Below are 6,284 nucleotides of genomic sequence, written 5' to 3' on the forward strand. Positions count from 1 at the left end.
TTCCTGATCATTTTTCGATGATGGCATGTTAAGGTTTTGGTGTTCTTGGATCAATGAACGATGTGAAAAATCTCTGTAGGACCTTTTCTGCTTGAGTGTCATTGGTTAGTGAACACCCTCTAAAGCCGATACCTGGGCTTCGAGTCCAGGTGATGGTTTTGTTGTGCCTGAATTTTGAAACCCCATAAAAAAGAGGAAAAAAAATCATGTGGCCTCTTTATAGAAGTGTATGGTCGGTGAACATCAGCTGCTCCTAGAGATTGGTAGAGATAATCTTTTCACACATGATGCAAGCAAAATGGTCCATGAACTTGTTTCTTGCAGTAGTATCATATTGGTTATTTAAAGTTGCATGGTGGATTTGATCTCCTTTTGTGATCAATTCCTCATACCCAAAGAGATTGAACAGCCACATTTCCAGATTGCTGTAGTCTGTCACGCTCCGGAAATGGAGCCTGGCCTCTGACTTTGCTCTTGAGATGTGACTTCAGGAAAATTTGGGTGATTTTTTTTTTTTTTGTTGTTGGTTTTGGTAGTTTTTCCCTCAACTATGATATCCAATGAGATAAAGCAATTCAAAAACTTCTCTATTCTGTCGTGTATCATTTACAATTACAGTGAATACATAAGTTCCAAATACACAATTTATTGCAGGGTTTTGAAAAGAATGAAAAAAGCAGAGAATAAAGTAGGCATGAGCTAAAAAGCCCAATGAATACATCTCATGTGTGCGGTTTATCTATGCCTTGTCATGCAACTTACCAATATTAGAATACACCCATATTCAATGTAATGAATGCCAATGTCATTATATATTTCACGCCTCCAAGGCCATATATCTTCAATCAATTCTCTCTCCACAGGTAAAAAGTATTGCATACGTACTGGATCTGTACCATTCATCAGGTAGGCACTATTGTGTATGGATCACAGAAAAAAAATCTCACTGGTGGACTTTCCCTAATGCCACCGACGGATAGGGGTGTCAACGGGATGGGTCCCATCAAAATAGTCCAGCTCAAGTCTGGCCTGAAATATTTGTGAAGGCCTGAGCCCAAGCTGGGAGAGGATGTTGGAACAACATTAACATGGGGGTTGATGAGGTTTTTTTACAAACTATTTATATTACAAAATTGCCCTTACAAATCCTAATGGGCTACACTGATGGGTGTTTCACACAGCCCAAGCCTGAATTTTTAAGCCTGAGCGTGGCCCTCGGGCCTGATACTCCAGCCTGAGATGGGCCCAAGGTTGGCCAGGCATGAAAGCCCGACAGGCCAGCTAGGTCCATGACAGCCCTACTAACAGAAGATTCTTAGATGTTGAAAGCCAACTAATTCTTGTTGGTTTCTTAGTTCCTATGTGTAGGGTACCTATGGAATTAAGTTTAGTACAATCAGTGGTTTGAAACAATGTATCTTGATTTGTTGCTTTCTTTTTTTAACCCGTGTTTTTTTTTTTTGGTTAAATGTTACTAATGTAGTTGTTGATCTACCTTTAAAAGAAAAAAAAAAATGATAGACCAGCTGCTGGATCTGGTTTCATGTTGCAATGATCTAAACTATTTATATGTCAAGCTTCACCATGGATGACTGATACTCGAAAAGTCTTCAAGATTCAAAGATCCTAATAATGACCGATTGTAAGTGCACAGCTCAGGTTTCAATAAGTAAAACCGGAAGCACTATGTTTCCTTGCTCGAGACAGAATTACAATAATTTACAACTGTTTTTTAAGTGGGCTTCTTGTTGCTCGGATACAAATAAATCACACCCTGATTAATCACTAAATCAGTAGTGGGCCTGTATTTTGGGATTTCCTAGACTATAAAATACAGTTACAGCAGAGAAAAAACCAAAAACAACTTCAAGCATTGCAGATCGGGGACAGAGTACTTGGATTGTGGGATAACATGGATGTCACGGGCAAGGGGATGCTGTGGTGGCAGAGTAATGACTTTGGTTATTTAAGGTGCGTTTGGATGTTAAGTTACTTATGCCTCAAGTAACTTATCTTGATTTCTATTTAATCAGCAGTTAAGCATGCTTGGTAAGTATATTTTTAAAACATCTCATGAGAAGGTCTCAACGTGGGGCCCACTTTAATGAGTGTGTTAGATATCCACTTTGTTCATCCATTGTGCCAGCTCATTTTAGAGTATCACCCAATAATGAGGTAGATCCCAATCTCAGGTGGACCACACCACAGGAAACAGTGGTGATTGAATACTCACCATTAAAAACATCCAATGGCCCACTGTAATGTTTATTTGCCATCCAACTTGTTAATAAGGTCACATAGACCAGGATGAAGGGAAACACAAAATACCAGTTTGATCTAAAACTTTTGTGGCCCTCAAGAAGAAGTTTTTAATGGTGGGTGTTCATTCACCATGTTTTTTATGGTGTGGTCCACCTGAGATTTGGATATACCTCATTATTTTGGCCCATGCTCTAAAATGAGCTGGGAAAATGGATGGAAGGCATGGATATATATCACATACATTAAGGTGGGTCCACGATCATGGCCTGGCTAAACAGTTTGTTCCCCCAACTATAACCTAAACTGCTATGCTCCTCTTGTTCCTGTGGTTGGAGGCGAATTAGTGGGTCTAGGTCCACCGTGATGTTTCTTATAAATACACCCCCCATTTTATCAGATCATGTTAGGAGGTGGGCCCAAAATGAGGCAGGTTCAATGTTTAAGTGAGACACATTGAAGGAAACAATGGAGATTGAACAGCCACCATTGAAATCTTCTTAGGGCCCGCTATGCTGATTATATGCTATTCAAACTGGTCATAAGGTCATTCCCACACCCATAATATCATATAAAGAAACTAGTGGACAGGTAGATATTTCAAAAAGTCAATGTAGCCTCATGACTATTTCAACAGTGGAGGTTCGATACCAGTGTTTCAAGTAGTGTGGCACACTTGAGTGTTGGCTCTGTCTCATATTTGGGGACACAGCCTAAAATGAGATGATAAAAATGATGGACAGGGTGAATTTCTCAAAAACATCATGATTGGACTAGTTTTTGGAGCTCCTCTGTTGGGATGGCGGGGTTCAACAGCACTGTTTCAAAAGCTGCGCAATCTACTTAGTTTTGAATCTTCATTATATTTTGGCCCACTGATTAAAATCAGCTGGAAAAACTGGTGGATAGGTAGGATTCTCAGAAACATCATGCTGGGTCATACAACAATGGGTACAATTCAATGGCGGGCATTCAATATCACTATCGTAAGTTATGTGGCCCACTTGAGTGTTGGATCTATATCATATTTGGGCCCACCTCCTAAAATAAGATGAATAAAATAGTTAACAAGGTGGATTTTTTTATTTTTTTTAAAAATTACGTATGGATTTCCCATCATGGCACATCATCAGGATTAGAGGGCACTCCTCACAATGACAGTAGTTTAAGTTACTCTTCAGAAGTAAAAAACAATAAAAAATAACTTAAGAAAATAAATTTATTTAATAAGTTACTTATTTAAGTTGATTAACCAAACTAACTAAATTAAGAAAAGTAGTTTATTAACTTGCATAAAAAAAAAAAAAAAAAAAAAAAAAAAAAAAAAAAAAAAAAAAACCAGTTACTTATTTGGTGGTATCCAAACGGGGACATTATTGATGCTTTTCCAGCCGATTTCATCTCTGTTCATGGGGCTGCGAAACCGAAGGAAAGATGGCATTTGCACGTTTTTCGGATTTAAGAGACGGTTATAACGGCCTACTGACTGGATGACTCCAACGGATGCTGTGAGATACACCCTGTGTAACAAGTCACAAGCTTTGAGATGCCCATGACATGTATAGAAATTATTATTATTCAACTGTTTTCTTCCTTTCATTGATGCACTTGATGTGCAAACATCCTTGGTGTACTTTCAAACGTTTGAATTGTCTTAATTAGGTGCTGCTGAAGATGAATCTGGAGACTGGATTTGTGCCGGGGAGGTTATCCTGGTGTTGTTTTGCCGGAGATTCGACCTTCTTACGGATGATGTAATCCATGGCCTGCTGTTTAACTGTCAGATTTCACGTAAACATTCTGATACACTGATTGAATATAAGAACTTAAGGAGACGTGAATGAAGAACGTCTTCGAATCTTAGACCCTTAACTGCAGGGTAGCTGCAAGTAAGCTGAAAATGATCGGGAAACTATGAAGGGTCCTGATCAGCAGGGTAGCTCCAGCAACAGGCATGTGCTGTGGATGCCTGTAGCTAGAGCTGGCAGAATGTCTAGGAACACGTGCCAAAAAATAGTGAAAATATGATAGTCGTCTCCATTGCCCGAATTGAAAGGGCTCCGATGACATGATTTTTGTGCGAACAACACAATTGAATCCAAACGGACTACCTTGATAGACATTTATTCCTACTGGAATTGTCTCTTAGACTTCCAAATCAATTAGGACTCTAGTGTTCTTGTATTTTTTTTATTTTTATTTTATTTTTATTTTTTTAATAATATGGCCTAATACCCTTTATTGTGATTTTACTTCTTTAGACTTCTCGAAACTCAATAAATGTCTCCTTATACGCCTCATCCTTGATTTCGAATGGGTTTAATTCGCCATTTTTTAACAATGGATTGCTGCTTGGTAGGGTTTTAAGGGCTTTGGGACGTTTTCTAGAATAAGGAGAAGATAGGTAGGGTTTTTTTTTTTTATGGGGCTTTGAGGTCAAAACCCATGGATTTTGGTGTTTTTCTTTGGGTTTTCCAGCCCAATCCGATTTGTGCGGATCCTTCCAACTCTTATTGAAGGTTTAGTATTATGTGGGAGTGCTTCTATGCCTAGGAAATCAGCTGAAGAAAGGCACTCCTTTGTCCGCCCAAAAATTAGAGTTTTTGCTATTACTATTGAAGGGAGACTCTCGGCAACAGGGCTTTGCTATTACTATTGAAGTGAGACCCTCGGCAAGAGGGCTGAGCCAGTGTGGTGGGTATGGGATGATAGACAGCAACATGTTGTCCGTGAGAGGCTTGTGTCATTGGTGGCATGTTGTCAATGAAACATAATAGATTTCATTGGTTTTCAAGTATTTTGTGTCAATCCATTATTACCACCGTTGAATCCTTTGCCTCCACCATCTGTTAAGCGTCCCAAGCGTTTGGATCCGCATCATTCAGTTGTCAGTATCATCTACATTGTCAATGAAGCGACCTAAGAGTATTCGGATCTGCACTATTCGGTTGCCAGTGCACAATATGAATCCGGCGCTTGGAGTGAACTGGATACATTGTCAATAGCGATGTGATATAAATCCTTTTTAAACGACTCATTCGTTGCGTGTAAAAGATATATTTTCTATTGACTTTTAGAGTGAGTGCTTATTTCTCATTGGTTGTCAGTGTTTAAATAGATTTTCCATTAGTTGTTGCTTTTTAAATTTTCTTTTTATAGCTCATGTGTAAAATTGCAATTGATTAAGTCGCTAATAAAAAAGGCATTTCTATAAAGATAATAGGTAGATTATTATAATAATTATTATTATTATAATTTTGCTTGCATGTGTATAATTGTAGAGTTGTAATTTGCTTTTACTGAGCTGCTCCCAGGGGTACATTACTGATTCAGTCAACCTGTCGGCGTTGCTCATCAAATCATAGTATACTAGTTACTGTGTAGTAACTTTTCACCATCATGGCTGACATCTACAAGTCCTACCTGTTGATGTCTTAAAATTTTAAATCAATATATTTGTTGATGACAAGTCTGCTGGATGCCATCAGAAAAATCTAATTTTTATGTTTTATCGCTGGAACATTTTGGTATTTAATTCGATGACATTGAATATGTTTCATGACATCGACAGTCTGTCGATGCCATCGAAGTGCCATGGAAAGTGCCATCGAACGATTGCGCAAAGTTACATAGAGTTGCATTAGTGCGAGATTTGCTTCCTATTTTGATTGTGATTCTTGTAGAGTCTATATATGTGGGTGTAATCAAGAACATGGTGTATCTCAAGGCTTTCTAATTGGTTCCAAAAGGATTTTAAGGGCTTGTAAGGGACATTCAAAGCTTATTCGAATAGGATAATCTCTATCTCTTGTAATTTTATGCTTTTATAGTACGTTACTATCGCTTTGTGTCGTGCTTTTTTTCCATAAAGGTTTTTCCATATTAAATTCGAAGCATTTGTGATTGGACTTAATTGTGTGATTGAAATACTTTGCTTAATTCATCTCTGTGTGCTTCCACAGTCCCCCAACAAGTAATATCAGAGTAAAACATTGGGGCATAGATTGAATCTGAAAACATAGTAT

Source organism: Magnolia sinica, chromosome 1, assembly GCF_029962835.1.
Source record: "Magnolia sinica isolate HGM2019 chromosome 1, MsV1, whole genome shotgun sequence".
Classification (NCBI taxonomy): Eukaryota; Viridiplantae; Streptophyta; class Magnoliopsida; order Magnoliales; family Magnoliaceae; genus Magnolia; species Magnolia sinica.